This window comes from Equus asinus, chromosome 22 (genome assembly GCF_041296235.1).
Source record: "Equus asinus isolate D_3611 breed Donkey chromosome 22, EquAss-T2T_v2, whole genome shotgun sequence".
Lineage (NCBI taxonomy): Eukaryota > Metazoa > Chordata > Mammalia > Perissodactyla > Equidae > Equus > Equus asinus.
In genome coordinates this window covers 68,331,530-68,351,295 of record NC_091811.1, presented here as the reverse complement: position 1 = coordinate 68,351,295, position 19,766 = coordinate 68,331,530, and the positions used below count along the sequence as shown (strand labels likewise).

At 46.3% G+C, this 19,766-nt stretch overlaps 2 long non-coding RNA genes across 2 annotated transcripts in view; one reads left to right on the top strand and one right to left on the bottom strand.

Moving 5' to 3' along the window:
* LOC123279885 (uncharacterized) overlaps positions 1-14,965 on the top strand; it is a 34,042-nt gene extending 19,077 nt beyond the window's left edge. Inside the window, exons 3-5 of the long non-coding RNA XR_011497036.1 lie at positions 30-198; positions 5,666-5,829; positions 14,825-14,965. This is a non-coding gene — a long non-coding RNA (uncharacterized lncRNA). The remainder of the gene's footprint in view (positions 1-29; positions 199-5,665; positions 5,830-14,824) is intronic.
* Positions 9,753-18,494, bottom strand: LOC139041588 (uncharacterized). Its single transcript, XR_011497037.1, has 4 exons — positions 18,411-18,494; positions 15,808-16,957; positions 14,892-15,087; positions 9,753-12,977 (listed from the first exon to the last, which is right to left on the bottom strand). It is a non-coding gene; the product is annotated as an uncharacterized lncRNA (long non-coding RNA).
* Between the last annotated feature and the right edge of the window lie 1,272 nt (positions 18,495-19,766).

The window sequence follows — 19,766 nt, the reverse complement described above, 5'->3', positions numbered from 1 at the left end:
CCCCTAATGTTTTTTTTAAACTTTTACAGGGATAATAAGTGTACCCCAAAAGCACCAGTCCTAAATGCATAGCCTGATGAATTATTGCATATGTATCCCCTTGTGTCATCACCACCTAGATCAGGATAAAGAAAACTTCCAGCACCTCACAAGAGTCCCTCTTGCTTCTTCCCAGTCTGCATCCCAACCCAACGGGAGGTAATCACTATCCTCACTTCTGTTGTCATTGACTAGTTTTGCCTGTTCTTAAACTTTGTATAAGTGGAACCATACAATATGCATTCTTTTAAATGTGGCTTCTTTCACTTAGCTTAATATCTATGAGATTCATCATGTTGTTGCATGTACCAGTAGTTTGTTTTTTTCTTTTCTTTTTAGCTCATAGCTATATTCTTTCCCCACCCAGTTTTATTGAGAAATAATTGACATTCATCACTGTATGTTGTTTCTAACTGCTTTGTAGTATTCTATTTTATGCATATACCACAATTTATCTATTCTTCCGTTGATGGGCATTGAGTGGTTTCCAGTTTGGCTAACATGAATACAGCTGTGATGAACATTCTTATGCACATCCTTTGTGAACATATATACCCATTTCTCTTGGGTAAATTCCTAGAACTGGAATTGCTATCACGGGGTCAGCTACATTTAGCTTTAGCAGAAACTGCAAATTTGCTTACAAAATGGTTATACTATTTATATTTCCATCAGCAATGCATAAGAATCCCAGTTCATCCACATCCTTGTCATCATTTGCGCTGTTGATCCTCTTAATTTTAGCCATTCTGGTTGGTGTCTAGTGGTATTTCATTGTGGTTTTAACTTGCATTTCCCTAATGAGTAATGACACTGAGCACATCTTCATATGCTTAATGGATGTTTGGATGTCTTATTTTGTGAAATGCCTGCTCAAGTCTTATATCCGCTTTTAGGTGAGTTCTTCATTTTTTTCTTATTGATTTGTAGGAGTAATTTACGTATTCCTAACATGTCTTTTGTCAGAAATATGTACTGTGAATAACTTCTCCATTGTGTGATTTGTCTTTTTATTCTCTTAATGGTATATTCTAATGAAATAACTTTAATGAAGTCCAACTTATCAAGTTTTTATAGCAGTGCTTTTTGAGTCCTGGTTAAAAAATTTTTGCCTGCGCCAATGTCATGGTATCAATCAGGTTTCAGCTAGAGAAGCAGAACCACTGGGATATACATATTAAGAGATTGTTGCAAGGAATTGTCTTATGTGATTGTGGGGGCCTGCTAGGCAAGTTCAAAATCTGTAGGGCAGGCTGTCAGGAAGGACAGGATGGAACTTTTGGCATGGGCTGAAGCTGCCATCCACAGGTGGAATTTCTTCTGCATCAGGGAAGACACACTCTGCTCTTGAGGGCTTCCACTGATTGAACCAGGCCCATCCAGATTCCCTAGGGTATGTACCTTACCTAAAGTCAACTTTAATCACATTCAAAATACCTTCATGCACCACCTAGATTAGTGTCTGACTGAATGACTGAGGCCTGTAGCCTAGTTAAGTTGACACATCCAAAGATCCGCATAGTCATTGGCAAATGCTTCTGTTTTCTTCTAGAGATTTTATTGTTTTACCTTTTTCATTTAGTTGTGTGATCCATCTTGTGATAATTTTTGTGCATAGTATAAAGCAGGGGCCAAAGCCAAATGGGGTATCGTTATGGAGCAGCAATGTGGTCAGAGAAGGTGGACTCTGGCCCCCGCCGCAGGAAATGAGTCACAGATTGATCCAAGCCAATCGTGGTCATGCTATATTCCTCTCATTTGTTTAGCAAATGTTTATTAAGTACTTACTATGTGCCAAAGGTATTCTCAGTTCTGAGAATACAGCAATGACTAATAACAGGTAAAGTCCCTGCTCTCATGGAATCTCCCTTTGCAAGTGATTGGATAGAGACTAAGTATGAAACCCTGCTCTGAGCACTGGGACCTGAGGAAAGTATGTTGTGGACCTCCAGGGAGGGTGTCTGTCCTTCATGAAAGGGAGACTTTCAGAGAAACCCCCTGCCTTGCATGTGGGAGTTCACGATATTTGGTGCTGCTGCTGTCGAGCTCTGACCTGTAGGTTAAAACCCAGAGAATGACAGAGAAGCCAGCCCAGAGCCCCGCCACCTTTGAGCTCCTTTGTTAGCCTATCTCAAGGTTTCTTATGTGACAGAATTAAATATTCATATTGTTTAAGCCACACTCAGGCATTCTATTACTTGTAGCCATATATGCATAGATTTCTTGGCATGACGCCTCTGCTCTCTAATTTGTGCCATAACTCGTCTCAGTTCCCTGCACCATCCGGCCCCAGCCTTAACTCTGCCTTCCATCTTAGACACACTCACACCGCAGACCTTCACCGGCTCCCGTCCTAACTCGCTTTGATCTTTAGAGAACTAATTTGATCCCTTCTGCTGTGATCACTCTGCCCCAAAGTTTCCACCTCAAACGTACATCCACCTCGCCGCTCCTGCCACGTCCCTCTTCCTTTTCTAGTTTGACCACCATCCCCCCAACCTCACACAGACCAAGCCCCAGTTAAAGAGGTAGGCGCCGGATTATGGTTGTTCAGTGTTAGAGCCAGAGTTGGTGCAATTTTGATGCAAAGCCACACGAAATATGGTGCTATGGAGGAGCAGAAACTAAGAGCCTTGCCAAGAAGCCAGACTTCAGAGACTGTTCATGGACATAAAGTAGAGTTGAGAGAACATGCTGTCACAGAGAGTCAGAGAAAAGGTGCCTGATGATTTCTGGGTACCATATGGCCTGACTATCCTTACTGCGACTGAGTTCCTTGGAAGGCCCCTGTCTTCTCGTAATGAAACTGCTTCAACTATTTAACTATAAAAGCCTCCTTGAAGAGGTTTCTGTTTCTTGAAAACAAATCACTAGACTAGGTGGCTCTTGCAGTTCCCAAAGGGGTCTTACTCTGTCAAGTGTACAATTCCCTCTGTTAGAGAATGGTAGCAGGTGTTTGGGAGTCGAGCAGGTATCTGGTAAGCACACTTTCAAGCATCCAGCAAAACCTTCTGCACATTCCAGCCTAGGATCCTCCGACAGGGGACAAACCCTTCCTCCATCCTTCCTCAGGGAGGGCTCTTAAATTCCTAGAGCTCCCTTTCTTGAGAAGCCAGGGGAAGCATTTAACTCTTCTGTCTTAATTTGGGCCGTTCTTCCCCAAAACAGAGCCTGGGACAAGGACTTGAGTTCTGATAGTTTATTTGGGGGGAGGGAGAGAGAGCGACAGGCAGAGTGACCAGCAGAGAGAGTGGTGCCTTAGTGGGCTGGCTACCACCACGGTGACTGGGGCTCAACTCTGCTGGAAACTTGCTGAAAACCCATGTGGGATGTGCCCTGGGGCCCATCTACTCTGCCCACCACTGGGTCAGGTTTGCCCCAGGGCGTTAATTCCCCTGTACTTTTGGGCTGTCCTGCACAACGGGTGAAGGAACTCCTGTGGCTTCAGAAAAACCTCGGAGAGGTTTTCGGCAGAAGAGCCGAAAGTCACAGGGGCCCTCCCTGTGGAACCTGGCAGTGAGCATGGGAACTGTCTGACTTCAGCTGAGGAGGTGGGCTGAGGGATGTGTCAGAAACCATTGTCTCCATCCCTTCTTTGGGATAAGGGTTTTATCCTAGTATCATTCAACCTGACTGTGGGTTTCCAAATCAGAGACCCTAGAAGTAAATATGGCTGTCTCTGTGACAGACTGCTATCTGCTAACCAGAAATCCACGTTCTCTCCCTCCTGGGCGCTCTGCTGGCCCTAATTCCCAGCCTCCCTTGCAGCGAGGTGTGGCAACTGCCTGAGATCCACCCAATGGAATGTGAGCAGAAGTGATTGGCCCCATCCCCAGGCCTGGCCACAGCATCCTCCCACGCCTTCCTCTCCGTGTTTTCTCCCCTCTGCTGGCTCAGTGTTGATTCTCGGGTGACCTGTGAAACCACCTGCTGATGGTAGTAGTGCCTCTGCCAGCCTGGCTCCTTGCACGACCACACACAACATGGCATCTCCCCCGCCCCCTCCTCCCACTGCCCCAGCCCCACCTCACTGCCTGGAGCTTCCTTGCTCTGAGAGAGAAATGAACTCCTAAGGAGTTGGTGTATACAGCAGCCAGCCTACCCTAACTCATATACCCACCATAGTGCCGTACCCTTCCCCGGCACAGAAATCAGTCTTCAGGTGTCTCTGAACTATACTGTTTATGAAAGGCTTGAAAGTTTATAAAGATAATTATAAAATTAACTCATGCACATGTAAAAGAAATCAAGCAATACAAAAGAAAAGAGTCCAAAATCAAGGAAAAGTCTCCTGTCTCCCTTCTCACCCCATTTCCAGCCCCACTTCCATTAGGTAGCCTCTTTTTTTTTTGAGGAAGATTAGCCCTGAGCTAACATCTGCCGCCAGTCCTCCTCTTTTTGCTGAGGAAGACTGGCCCTGAGCTAACATCCATGCCCGTCTTCCTCCACTTTGTATGTGGGACGCCTACCACAGCATGGCTTGACAAGCGGTGCCATGTCCACACCCGGGATCCAAACCAGCGAACCCCGGGCTGCCGAAGCAGAATGTGCACGCTTAACCGCTGTGCCACTGGGCCGGCCCAGGTAGCCACTTTTAAATTATTTCTACCTTTATTTTCCTGATTGTTACCTCTCTGTAATCTCCTCTGTTTCCAGTTTTATCAATGTTGAAAAACATTTAGTGGCATCCCCCTATGAATGAGGAGTAGTTCCCACAGACTTTTCTTTTAACCTGGGGAGGCGGGGAGGAGTCCTGGGGAGAAGTAACCTGGTGGCAGCAGCACCGCACTCCCACCTGCTTTAGTTGCACAAAGGAGAAGCGGCGTGGGGTGTTGGCAGACGTGGAATTTGAGACCGCATTTGTGTGGGGCTTAGCTGCCACGCTTGTCTGCAAGCTCAGGAGGCTGTCGTGAGGTGAAACCTGGCCCCTGCAGGTGTTCTGCTGTGGCTTCATCCCGAGCAGTATTTCAGGGGCTTCCCACACCACCCCACTACATGGTGGGCCAGTTAGTCTTGTTGTCAAGTCCTATAATCACACTGTCCTGGAGGGTAACCTGTGCGGAGTGGAGCGCCTCGCACATCCATTACTGGAAGCAGACACTCGGTTCCTGAATTACCAAGTCCAGTCTAGCCAGCACCTCTTGCTCCAGCCAGTAGAGGGCAGTAGGAGACACAGAGTGCATTTGCTTTTAGAGCAAGGAAGGTCTTAGAAACTCCACCAAAGTCGGATTTGAGCTGCTGCCAGCCTATCCGAGTGTGGACCAGGGCCCGGCGTGTGTAAAAGCCTCCTTCTCAAACGAAACATCAATCAAAACGACTCGAAAAAACATCCACCAGATTTCTTGAAACTTCATAAAATAATACAAATTCTATATTAATTTAGAAATAATCAACTACATATTTAGACGCTTTGTTCAACCGTCAGGTGTCAGCAGTGAGAAGATGATAGCCTGTTGGCACGGTGTGCCATGTGAGGGAAACGGCTCATTTTCTTGTTCTCTGTAGGATGTCCCAAGTGATTTTTGTGCTGAATCATGTTCCTAAACAAATGACATCATCAGAAATCTATCAGAGTGTTCTTTGGTGAAACTCTGCTCCTTCAGTCTGATTAAATGTTCCATTATAGCATTTTCTAGATTGCAAAAATAACAAACTCCTAGCTGACTCTTCGGTAACGGGAACTGTCGTGAATCCTTAAAGGACATGAATAAGTCACGGAGAGGGTCTGCGTCACACCGGACGTGTGACTGTGAATGGAAAGACCGATGTCAGGCTTTCAGACTCGGAAAAGTAAGTCGCTGGATCTGAGAATTTAGATGAATTTTGATTAACTCCGGGTTCAGCTGGGAGGACAGCATAAGGGAAGAAGGAAGATGGGAATATGCCTCAACATCCCTCTTGAACTTCTCTGTCAGAAGGAAGTCCTGCCAGGATAGCGGCTGGGAGCCCTGTTTTAAACAGGCGTTAGTTGCCAGGACAGTAAATCATCTGACGTGCAAATGAGTGTAATATTTAAAATAGAGAATAGGTGGTTAATATATATCTTAAACATCTCTACAATAATAATAGAAATGATGTTTATCAGAAATTTTCTGAGTTAAATGCACAATTCTTTCTCGCTTTTTCTGCGTGGATGACTAGACTCTTTCTTTATTGAGAATCCTCACTGACCCTAAGGGTTTGCATATTTAAGTAGACAAAGGTAACCCCATCTTTCAAACATTCAGGATTTTTTCGGCGTTAAGTGTTAGACGAGAAAGTTGCCTTTTTAGGTAAGACTCCTTAGGAGGCAGGATTGTGAGGGGCCCTCAGACAAGGCCCTGTGTCAGACAGCCCTGGTCTCCTCCTCTGCTGCTCCCGCCCGGCTGTGTGATCATGGGCGGGTTCCTCAGCCTCTCTTTGCCTTAGTTCCCTCTATTCCAGGGATAGCGATAAAATGCCCAGCTCATAGGGTTGATGCACTTGGAATATGGTAAGCACTCAGTAAATACTAAGGTTTTTTAGTGTCAGAAATCATTTTTGAGTAAATGCCTAATAAATGTTAGCTGCCATCATCATCGTCTTGGGCCAAAACTCCAGCAAATATCAGTTATTTCAGCAAAAATCGGTTATTTTATTTTTTCCTTTACTACCTACATCTGCAAACCTTAGACTGTCCACACTCTGATGCTGGTTCTTGCTCCAGCAAGAATTTTGCAACATCTATCAGAATTAGTGGTCTTTGATAGGGACAATCAGTGCAGACTGGGGAAGGTCAGAGCCAGAATGTAAGCAGATCCACGATTAAGATGCACGGGTAAGTCTGAACACAGGAACAAAGGCAGGGGACATGTGCTTAAGACTGAATTTGGGACATCAGCTTATGTGGGAGAAAGCAGCTGAAGCGGTCAGAGGGGAGAGAAAAGTATGGAAGTATCATTAGCCAATTTGTTTATAGTGAATTCAGGATCCTGGGTATCTAGGACTCAAGACAGGCAAGTATTGGGACTTAAATCACCAGTACCTGGAAGGTCTTTGTGTGCGGCTGGCATCCCAGATGGTTATCAGCTGATACTGGCTCCTCAATCCTAAGGACACTGGAATTTAGAGGCAAGAATTCCAGACTCTGCCAAGAACAAGGTACCAGAAGGAGTTCTGTTTGGGGGAAGTTGGGGAAAGGAAAAACTGTAGGGGACCCTGTGCAGATGCAAGGATTTAGTTCAAGGAAATGAGTTAATATTCTCTTGGCCAGGATGACCCCAGGGGGTGTGGCCCCTGCTTATAAACAATTGGAGTCACCCCAAATGATGTGTCAGCATCATTCTCGTGGCCCAGTTTCACATGATTACAAGGAGGGAAGGTGGCCGCTGACCCATGGAGCCGTCTGATCACCAGTGTGTCCTCTTGGAACTGGAGCCACCCATGGGCTCCCAAGATGACCCCAAGGGTCCAGATTCCAGAGCCCTTCAGGGCATCTGGTCAACCTCTCTGGTTGAATAGGGAGTGTCGAGGGGTATAGTGTTGAAAAGTGCCCCAAAAAGTAGAAATGGGGACCAGGGCCCACACAGATCCTTGTCCAGCTTTGAGTCCAAAGCACTGGATGAGGACTGGAAAATTTTGAGGAAGATACTTAAAAGAAAGAGGAAATGCAGGGCCCAAGCTCAGGGCCCTGTTGCCCAGGCCCAAGGAGGCGCTCAGCTTAGGGCACAGTGGAATCAATAGCGCATGTGCATTAACTTCTTTAGGAGGGGTAACTGCCTGGGAATGGGATTGGCCTAAAGAAGGGATGACCCTACTTATGGCAGTTAAACGCACCGAGTTATGACGGTTAAACACGTTGGTTCTCGGAGTTACAACTAACCCAGACCAGTGGTTCTCAGTGCCAGCTCCACAGTAAAACCCCCTGAGAAACTTTGTTAAAGCAGAGTAAAACGCACACACACACACTCACACACTCACACACACACTGCTCAACTCCACCCCAGACCCATTACGTCCGTCTATGGGAGTGAGGGCCTGATACCATGATATTCTAAGAGCTCCCATGAAATGTGGTTCAGGCTGCAGCCAGGACGGAGAGGCAGCACTCCAGATGTTCCTCACCCCATGCTCAGAGTCCCGTCGTCCGTTTCTCCAGTGAGGGTGCTCCTCCTTGCTACTTGACTCCTGGGATTCCCGTTGGTAGTTGCTGACCACAGACAACGTCCCCTCCAGCCACGCCTGGATTGTCTGCAAGTGGGGAGCCCTCTCCCACTCTTCACTCTGTCAGCCGCAGATGCGGCAGATCTCAGCTCAGCCCTCCAGACACTCTGCCTTCGGTCTGGGGCTCTCTCCTGCCCAGTGCCTCTGTTTTGCGTTCACCGTATTGCACACGTTTATTCAGTCAATATAGACCCGTAGTCATCAGTATTCTTGGAAGCAGACAAATGGGTTGTTTACCTTTGAAACCCTTGTATCATATCCTTTTACAAAAAGTACTCTCAGGGCTCCACTTATTTTTAAATTGTAAAGTAAATGGAAATTAATTTGGTTTGTAGATTTTGGAGATACTTTAGAATTTCTTAAACTAGATTGAAAATAATTGCTATACAAGTATCTTATCCCTTTAAGAGAACAAGGAAACCCTAGCAGAAGGCTCACCACTGGCCCTTTCTGAAAGCTTGTCTACACAGCTCAGCAAATGTGCCAAGCATTTTCCTCCCCAAGACAAGAAAAGTCTACTGCAGTCAAGATGCTCTGAATTCTCCCTCTGAATTCCTTCCAGTCCTTTCACTCATCCGCTCATTCGTTCATTTCATTTTAGGCCTTAGATGGCTTCAAGGGACTCCTGCTGGAGGAAAATGGAACAAACAAGATACCAGAATACTTTTTAGCCCTACACATCTGATTTTTATTAGGAATGGAAAGAAATTGCAGTTGCTGTTTAATTAGGAAAAACTACTTTTATTTTATAAAATCCTTCCTTAGCAGAGTGTCCATCTCGCTTTTTTGAAGTTGTCTCCTGTAGATGCTAGCCTGCGAAACCAGCAGCATTTAAGTGTGATCTTTCTGTGACATTTTAAAGGTCGCTCAGAAAAGCCATAGCAACCTGTGAAAACAGAAACCAGTTGAAGAGGCAGAGCGTTTATTTGGGATCAAAGAGTTGCAATTCAGGGAGCACAGATTCAGGTAGAAACCCAAATAGTGTCCCAGTTACAGGAGAGGGACCTGGGGTTCTGTGGGGGAAAAGGGGATGAAGTGAGTTGTGCTGAGGAGCAGTTCACTGATGCCAGCTGAGGTCAGGCCGGGTTTGTACTTCGTTGATTGGCTTGAGATTCCGTCATCAGGCAAAAGGCTAGACTTGTGCTTCGTTGATTGGTTAGCAGTCCGGTCGTCGGCAAAGGCCAGTGTCATCAGTTCTTACAAACAGGATAGTCTTGTCCTTGCTGATTTCTTGGGATGTTGGCGATTTGGTCCAGTTTTGGAAAAGAAAGAAGACAAGATGTGCAAGGCAATTCCTCTGAAATGGCTGCCTTGGCTCTGTTTTAATATGGCTCCACTCATGTCATTTGTCACAGCTGACAATATCTTAATAATAATTTTTATGTGTAAAATACCTTTACATCCTTCATCTTCTTGGAGTCTGACACCAACCTGATGAGTGAGGGGTGAGGCATGTGAGTCTAGTTCCATCTCCTTTTCTGTTTTGCAGTGAAGGACTGAGATTCGGATGGCTTAAGTGGCTCTGTGGAAAACCCACAATGAGTCAGAATCAGGACTCGATTCTAGGATGTTGGAGCTCACAATTCTGGGGCCTCCTCACTACTGAAATGTACAAAATTTCAATCCCCCACACTCATTATTGAGTACTGTGTTAGTCTGGGTTCTCGAGAGAGAAACAGAACCTATGGGAGATTTTATATCTATAAAGAGATTCATTATAAGGAAGTGGCTCATGTGGTCATGGAGGCTGAGAAGTCCCAAGGTCTGCAGCAAGCTGGAGACCCAGGAGAGCTGATGGTGTACTTCCAGTTTGAACCTGAAGGCCTGAGACCCAGGAGAGCTGATGCTGTACTTCCAGTTTGAACCTGAAGGCCTGAGAACCAAGAGAGCTGATGGCATGAGTTTCATTCCGAGTCCGAGCCCGAAGCCGGGAGAAGACCAGTGACCCGGCTTGAAGACAGCCAGACAGGGAACAAGTCCTCCCTTCCTCCAGCTTCAGCTCTGCTCAGGCCTTCAACAGGTTAGATGAGACCCACCCACGCTGAGGAGGGCCATCTGCTTTACTCCTCTACCATTCATATGTGGATCTCACCCAGAAACACCCTCACAGACACACCCAGAACAGTGTTCAACCCAACATCTGGGCACATCAATTAATCATCACCAGTACCCACATAACTGTGTGTACACCTCAGGGCCGGGCATTCTTGGTACTGCCCCGTGCTTGTGTCACGCCCGGGAAGTCAGAAACCCAGGCTTCTTTTGGATCCCACATGAACGTGTCCTTTAATCTTTATGGTTCTGAGTTTTCTCCACTGTGAAATAAGGAGGTCAGGTTTAGATGGCTCCGTAGGACACAGCTCTAAACCAGTGCCTCTGTGATTCTATAAGTGAATTCTAAGGAAGGCGTTAAACTGACTCGACTTCTGTTTCATTCAAACCTGTGTTCCGCCTCCAAGGAAAGCATGAATGTTACAGGTACTTACCCGTCAAGTAAGATCAACATGAAGGTTGTTAAAGAACAAATATTCAACAGAATAAATTTAAAGATCTAATTGGTTACATTCAGGGATTCATGAATTGGGCAGCATCCCATGCAGCAAATAGATAGGAGCTGTACAAAATGGGAGGCTTTTCTAGGTAGAAAGAGGGTGGGACAAGGAAGTTAAAAGAGTGGATTATTTCTGGCAGCGTCACCTTGCCTTAGGGGAAAGCAGACGTCTTATCAGGCGGATCACCTCCTGGAATTGACCAGGAAATTCCAGACTGATTGGTTTAAAGTTCCATTCCTGGGAGAGGCTGACACTGCTGTTAGGTGAGGTTTTAAGTCTTAGTGGGGCTTAGCATAAGCAAGCCCATGTGGGGATTGTAGTTTCTTTTTAACAAGGTGATAATGCTGTATGAATGAGTCTAAGACCAAAAATGTGGGAGTCTGTTTCATGGTCAGTGAACACTGAGCACCATGGTGGATACAGATACAGCCTGTGACATGAAACAGTCCTTGCACGGGGACCTCACCATCTGATGGTGAGAAGATTAGCATGAGAAATTCTGGCATGACGAAGTGTGAGGTATGGACTGCAGGTGCCATCACCAAACAGAGCGGGAGGTCAGTGAGTGGGCTTCCTCTGAGGAAGAAAGGACTTACACTGGTTTTAAAAATCAAAACAAACAAACGAAAACACGGGAAGGATTTGCATGAACAGAGGCAAAAGAGGAGGGCTTTCCTGGCCAGGAAAGACATCTGGACAAGGATAAGCGAGAAGCATGTGCTTGACAGTGAATGGACCAGGGAGGCATGTTTGGCAGGTGGATTGCCCACAGAAGGCAGAATAGAAATCGTGTTTAAGGAAGGTGTAGTCTGACAGCAATGGGAGGACGGATTGGAGGGGGTCTCAGAAACCAGCTACCTTTAGCTGCGAACCTGCTGTGTGCGAGGCTCTGTGATAGGATTCCTATATATTATCTTGAATCATTGCAACAATCTACAAAGTAGATTTTATTATCTCTCCATTTTACAGATAAAGAAATTCGGCGTCAAAGAGGTTAAGAAACAGTCAAAGGCCGTCCAGTTACAGGCTCAGTAAAAATTCCAACCCAGCTCGTCGAACTCCACAGCAGCCGCTTAGCCTACCATCCCGCGCTGCGCCTCCCAGAAGCAGTGGGCTGCTGCCCCTGAGTGCCCCCAGATCAACCCAGACTTAGTCACTGGGTGGGTTTTGCTGCCATGGCAGCCAGTTACCGAGCAACTGATCACCTTGCCTGGCAGAGATCTGATTTAGCTGTGCTCAGTGTCTCCACAACTCAGTCTGCCGCTTTGTGGTCTGTCTTGAGGACGGATTCTGATCCAGTGTGTGGCGGGCGGTGTGACTGAGGGCAGAGAGGCCATCAGACTGATAACTGCTCTCCTTATCGACTCCCAGGGGCAAACTGCAGAGGCAGGCCCTGTGACAGCTGCTGTAATCACAACCCAAAAGACGGTCCTTTATTCGCGCCTGATATGGAAAACCGTTGGTCATGCCCTAGTCATTTCAGTAACACCTGTGTGTTCTTGGTCTTTGAGCATAAATTAAAAACCAAATTTTAATTTGGACATTGAAGTTTTTTACATAAACTGCTCTACAATCATGCAGAAGATCAGACAGAGAGCCAGAAATAGAAGTTACGGTTTACCATTCTGATGTATCTTTCGTTCGTTTCCTAAAGAAATCGGAAGAGGGATGGTCATGTGTGTGTTTGAGGGGAGAGGAAGGCATCCTATTTCTGTATAAGAATTTATTTTAAATTATAAAGTCAAATCATTGTAGAAACCTTAGTTTTGGAAGACCTTAGTCTTCTCTTTCTTTAACAATAGAGTCAGTACCCTGTGCCCCACGTCCTGGATGCAGTTCAACCTGGACATAAAGTCTGACATCCAGCCAGCTTCGCTATTGAAACATTTCAAGGTGTTAATTGCAGTTGTGAATTAATCATTATTCTAACTTAGCCAGACTCTTATTTTCCCCTTGAAGCTTCTCATTATTAAGTTTGCTTGAATTGGTTAATGTGAGGACACCATTAATGCAAATTATCACTCAGCAATTCACTACTGAACGTGCACAATTGTTTTGATCGTGCACTCTATCGTGGAATTTTATATATGGAAATTCACAATTAAGCACTTATTCTAAAATTCTGTTTTCATTCCTTTATGATAGTTCATCTTCATGAGTTCAGGATTTCTATCAGGTTCTCCTTTTCCTTTCAGATTCTGAAACCTAAAATGAAAGTCACAATGGTTTCAGAATTTTTAGAAAGTGACCTATTTCAGAAAAGAATATCAATAAATATTTTTACAAGTGCTTATCAAAAGTGGTATCTCTTTGCTGCCTTTGTGTGCATTAACAAAGCTATTGTAGCAGTTTCACCATGATAAAAATAATTCAAGATAACCAGTCACTAATCTATCGAGACAAGGATGTATAATTCTCCTATGTTCCAGAAGTTTTCAGTGCAGGAAGGGATTAATGAAAGCATCTTGTCAATAATAGCTAGAGGAGGATTGCTCCTGTGTCTTGGGACTCAGGAGGGGTCTAACCAGGAGGCGGTCCAGCATTTGGCACAGAATCCCTCACTGGGGTGGGTCAGGTGCTGGGGATGCTAACCTGGTTGCACCTGCTGGTAACTGAGGTCCTAACTGGCAAACTTGGGTGTTGTGGGTTCTAGTCTGGGCCTGGGGTTAGAAACGAGAGAACAAAGATGCAGAAATTGGAACCAGTTTGATGCTTAGCAAGTGCCCACTTTTCAGAGTTTGTAAAATCTCAAAAAGGTCAGAAATCCAGGTGAGAAGTCAACCTCTAGCTGATTTGTCAATGAGCCACCAATTTGGGATTAAAGGAATAGAATTATTCTTGGAAGGGCTGTCTCGAGGCCAGCCTTCAGTTCCAGGAGGGCACAGAGCACCAGCACAGTATTCTAGAACCTCTGTTCAGTGCACTTGTAGGACTCAGTACCCCGCTGTTGTACCCATCCCAGCTGTGGATTCTAGCTACTGTCTTCCCCATAAGCTCTGCGAACGTAGAAACAGCCTGTGCTGTCGAGCCCTGTCACCACAGCAGTCAGCTCTGTGCTGTGGTTTCGCCACCCCAGCCAGGCAATTGTCAGCTCTCACCCACATCATGGCAGGACCCTCCAGACTAGTCTCTCCCTTGACTCTCGTCTGTTCAATGTGCCGTTCACACAGTGTCCAGTGGGCTTTAAAATGTGACTCTGATTTTGCTGTCACTCTATGTATAGCCCTTCAGTGACCTCCCATCTCTTCTGGGATGGAGCCCCAACCCCACACATGCTCTCCAGGCCAAGCCAGCCACTCTGGCTTCTTTCAGTTTCTCAGGCCACGCTTTTTGCATCCCCAGCCTCCCTTCCATCCAGCTAATTCCTTCTCATCCGGCAGCTCTCTGCTTAGCAATCTTTCCCCGGAAATCCTGCCTTGAAAGCTTGGTCTCCCTGGTATTCGCTCCAATAGCTCCCGGGCTTCTTTTTCATAGCACTTTCCCCAGCTTGCTCATCATTCGTTAGTATTATTTGATGAATGTCTGTTTCTCTCATTTCACCTCTTCGTTCCATGAGGGCAGGGAATGTACCCATTTTGCTCGGGGCCTGGAACATAATAGGAACCCCAAATCTATGTTGAATTAGCCCATGAATACTTTAGGTACTCATTCCAGTACTGAGAACTGGCACTAGGAGAGGACTGAGGAGTGGACGGCCCTGGGAAGGATGGAGTTAGAGCGGCTTGACAGGAAGCCACCCAGGGTGATCTGGAAGGGTGCAAACCCCTCCTGCCTCAGCTCCAGAGGGGCCTGGTTGACCTCTGCCAGCACCCCTGAACTAGGTGCGGATGACTAATTACACCTGCCCAAGATCACCCAGTTGGTCAATGGAAGACCCGAGATTCAGATGGGCTCTGAGTTTGGGTGTCCCCTTTCACACCAAGGAGCTTCTCTTCCCGTGTGTAAGAACAAGTGGCAGATAATGAAAGAATCAGGTAGCAGATAAATAATGCCTAAGGTGTTTGCCCGGGACTTCTCCTGACTCACTCTGCCCGTCTCTTTCTCGGTGACAGCAGCACCTGTGTACTCATTTATTCTTCAGTCGTGCCCAGCTTGGGGACCGATTTCCATGGAGATTACCTAGAGCTTTGTGCAGAACAGCTGCAGTCCAGGCTTTGCTGTGGTGATTGTCTTCTGCCGGTCCCTGTGTGCTGTCACGGCCGCAATGCTGACGGAGCTGCTCAGGAAGCCAGATGAGAGCTTGGCGACACTGCGAAGATGCTGGTGGCAGATGGAGTGGCAGAGCAGGCAGCAAGCAAGCTGGAATATGGATGTTCTGTCTCGGGAAAGGTTTTGCACAGCAGAAAAGAAGCGGGGTCAGAAACAAGTGCCAGAGGCAGGCATGCAACTGTGGGCCAAGTGACATCCTGCATGCCAGGAGGAGGACGGCATCGGCCACGTTCCCACACAGACTGGGGACTCCGGGGAAGAAAGACACTCTCCATTTTTTCACGTGCTTCACGTGGAAGCTTTCTGTGAGAGGAAATCTGCGGTATTGGGGGAACCCATTCCCGTGTGTGCTGTGTACAACTGGAGGTATTTTAAGGGGGTGGAAACTTACTGCCTACCCACTCTTTGTACAGATGTGCTCCTGTTGATTAAAGGAATTGGCCCTAGCGTCCTTTTTGCTTTCCTTCATTGATCCACATCCCTGATTTTAAGTCATTTTGTGAAAACAGAATTCGCACTTAACGAAAAAACCAGGAAGGTTTTGGGAGCAGTTTCTCTTGAGCCAGTTAGAAATTGTAAAATCCTGTCTCTGCATCAATTCCACGACATTAAAAGTACAGTCTGTACAATGAAGGTCTCAGAAAATGATGCTATTTATTACCTTTTCAAAATTTACCTAGAATCTTCATTCTTAGCTGTTTACACAAAAATGTTTCTATACTTTTGTCCCTTTTCAAACAATTCTAAAGCCTTATTTAGAATATCTGTGCTAATTTCTTCTTTTATTTACAAGGTTTGTACCAAATGACCCCAATCAGACAAATACCTTACATGAAGAAAATAAACGGCTGTAGGAAGATAAAGACAAACTGGTCCTTCCCTCTCAGGCTGTGGGTGTTCTTCACGCGTCCTTGGCACGGTTCAGTGCCTTTGTATCTAGATAGACAATATCTGCAGTAATACGTGAATGGGCTGCGAATCAACCTTTGAAAGTTGAACCACTGACTGTTTTAAATACTAAATCAATCACATATCTGAGTGGTTTTAGAAATCAGGGTTACATAACACACTTATTCCTCCATACTATATTTTTAGAAGCTATTACAGAATTAAGATGTTCTTTAAATAAGGCATTACATTTATTATTAATCTCAAGCCATCTTTTCCCTTAGTTGTGCACATTCTTGAAGCGGAAAACTTACAAACATAACATCAATTCACCAATTTGGGGCTTTTATTCGTGAAATGAAAGTTTGTACTTTCCCATAGTCTTTCCAATCTTTCGACCTGACAGTTACTGTTTAAATAAGTATCATAGGATCTCAGGGTTCCCAGGGCCCTTTTGGAGCTTGTCTGGACAGCGTAGGTGCCCTGAGTGTCCCCTGGCACAGAAACTTGGCCTCGGGCATCAGGGAAAGGCACTCAGCCCTGGGATGGGAGCTCTTCTCACCTCCCTCTGTACCTGCTTCCTGCGTCTGTCTTGCAAAACCCACACCTCTCTTGTCCTCACTCTTGTCTCTAGGACTTGAAGCTCTGGGCCCTCCTGGCTTCCGGGCAGGCCTCTCCTGCTGTGTATTCCATTCACCTTTGCTTCCCCCAGCTTCAGCCTTATCCCAGGCTGTGGCTCCCTTTGGCTCCTTTTCTCCCCTCGGGCCAGTCCGGCCCTCCTCGGGAGGGAAGATGGAACAAGATTTATCCCCTGAGTGTGAAACATACCCATCATCTAATCTGTAAATATTTTGATCCTGGTTTACCCATTCAACAGGTATTTCTTGAGCACCTGCTCTGTGCCAGGCCTGTGCTGGGCGCTGGGTAGAGGGCATAAAACCATCAGGGGTCCTGTCATCACCTGGTTGACTGACTGGTGGAGGAGGCAGACGTTAATGGAGACGTCACACAAGTGCACACGTAGATGATTAGAAATGGACAGAAAGAGTGGTGTAGCATGCTTTGAAGCTGTGTCAGGGAGACTTGACCTGTAAGGGAAGCAGGGGAGAAAAAGCTGCGGAACGATCTTTTAGACACAGTGCTGTAATGCAGCTTAATCCAGCCGTTCTCAATCCCGGCTGCGCGTGGAGTCTCCTGGGGGGGTTTAACAAATACCCAAGCTCGGGCTTCACCCCCGGAGAGTCTGATCTAATCAGCCTGGGTGTCAATACTTTCCCTAGCACTCTGCGTGCTTCTCAAATGCAGCAGGGCTAAGAGCTTACTGTGTAAATCTACGTGTTGGTGGTTTCAGTGTCCTCCACTTCTCTCTGATGTTCAGATGCAAATCCTCTCTGTGGGATAGCTCTAACGAAAAGTTTGAATCAAGTTGGAAACAATACTTGTCACTCTCTACTCATTTGGAGTAACTTCCAATGAACACCTTGCAAGATATATTTTTATCTTTAAAAATAGTTTCCTTTTGAAAGTAACATGCACATATTATTAAACATTTGAAGAAGAAGGGAGAAACACCCATGAACTCACCGTGCTCCCGCAAGCACTCTGAGAATTTGAGTATATTTCCTTCTCCCCTCCCCTATGCATCCATACACACAATAAGCTAAATGGCGATTTAAAACCTACAAGTACTTTCAATATAAATTATGTAATCTATATAAGAAAAATCCTATTTTTTGGACTGAGAAAAATTCTTGAATCCTGTCACCCCCAGCTTCTAGCCAGCTCGACATGGTCCCTGTCCTCATCTCTTGGTCTAGCCTTGCTCTCTGGCTTGAAGGAGTAAAACTCGGCTTGGCCAAGGTCACGGTGACCTCCTGACGGCCAAGCTCACAGACTCCTCAGCCCCTCTCCCTGCTCTCTGCAGCATTCGGCACAGTGGGACACTGTCGCCTACTCAACGTTTGACTCCTAGAACCTTGACTTCCAGAACCGTTTCCCCCCCATTTTCCTTTCTATTTCTCTGGGAACTCTTCTCAGTTATCTTTGCAGTCCCTCCTTCTGGTCCTAGGTGTTAGGATTCCACAGGGCTCCATCTCTGGCTCTTTCTTTTATTGCTCTGCTTGCCCTTCCTCCAAGACTTCAACCAAGCCCAAAGCCCCGGTTACTGTGTAGATGCTGTTACCGCCCAAGGTGGGGGATCCTCTGCTCGCCGTCCTGCCAATAGTCAGGAGGCAAGGTAGGAGAGAAAGGGTTTATTACAGATTGCTAGCATGAGGGAAGACAGCCGACTCCTGTCCGAAAGAATCATCTTACAGAACAAAGAACACAGGCCAGTTATAGAGGGGCCTGGTCTCTGGGTGGGGCAGACACCTGGTCTTAGTTCCTGATAGTCTTCTGTTTTACTAGATATCCCACAGAGTCCAGAGCAACCCCTCTACCCTGATCTTTCAGGTGTCATGGATGCTGGCTCTCAGCATAGACTCTCTGCCCGGGGGTCATCACATTCCTAAGGAACTTAAAAGAATGAAGTTATCAACTTACAGCAGCTGGAGGGACCAGAAGACGTACAGAGACTGCAAATCCCCAGGAGACAGACCTTGCTTATCTGGGCAAACTAAAGCAAAGGGTCAAAGGGCTGGTGAGTCAGGGCCAGTTAACCAGAGGTCATTCAAGGTTACAATATGTTTTCCTGTCTACAATATGGCTTCCCTCACATCAACCTTATCAGGGAGCATGCTGATAACTCCCTGGGGGAGCCTGATATATGGAACCTCAAAAGGCCAAAGTATGGCAGGAAATAAAATGTAGAAGTCTGATGCTAGGGTCCAGCAGAGAGTCCTTATATGGAGACGAGCTGGAAATTTCAATGCTGACCTGTTTTCCTCTCTCTTCACTACCACATTCAAGCCTTGCCTAAAACAGAATAAAAGATTGCAGACTGAGCCCCATGATTCTCTTCCCCTGACCTACGCATTCCTGTCATCTCAGGACTGTTGAGACGAGAACTTGGGCCCAGGGGGCCATGTCTGCTCACTCCTCCACGTAACCTCCGTTGGTGCATATCTTTGTCAGGGTTTGTTTGGAAATAAAACAGTAAAAAGCAGCATTTGCTGAGTCCTCAGTTGTCATTTTCACGAATCCTTGAATCTGGACCAGCCTCTGCAGCCTGTCCAGCTCACTCCCAAAGGTATAGTTCCTGTCCACACCTCTCATCTGACCGGCTCACACAACTGCCGGCTGACCCGCTCCACCCAGCTGGGCCGTGGGCCCCGAATGGCATCTCCATCTTCTTTCAAGAGCCCTCTGGGGGAAGATGCCCTGACTCAGTGGCGGCAATGCCAAGCCACTGTTCCACCCCCTTGCTCATGTTGGAAATCAGAGAATGAACCTATCTTTTCTCTCCCCCCCATGCCTGTATTCAGTCGAGGCTGGATTCCATCTCATAAATACCCTTCAAGTCTGCACTCTCCCCTCTAATGTCCACTGTCACTGCTTGATGCAGACCTCCAGGATCTGTTAAGGCTTAGGGTTAAGCTTAAGTGTGGAGCCAGTAGCCCTCTTTGATTTGAAAAATACGTATACAACCAGAAAATGAGATAAATTTATTCCATTCTTAAGAAAATTAATCTGCTTATAAAGATAATAATTGGGGCTGGCCTGGTGGCACAGCAGTTAAGTGTGCACATTCTGCTTTGGCAGCCCAGGGTTCACCAGTTCGGATCCCGGGTCCTGACATGGCACTGCTTGGCAAGCCATGCTGTGGTAGGCATCCCACATAGAAAGTAGAGGAAGATGGGCACAATGTTAGCTCAGGACCAGGCTTCCTCAGCAAAAAGAGGAGGATTGGTGGCAGGTGTTAGCTCAGGGCTAATCTTCCTCAAAAAAAAAAAGATTGTA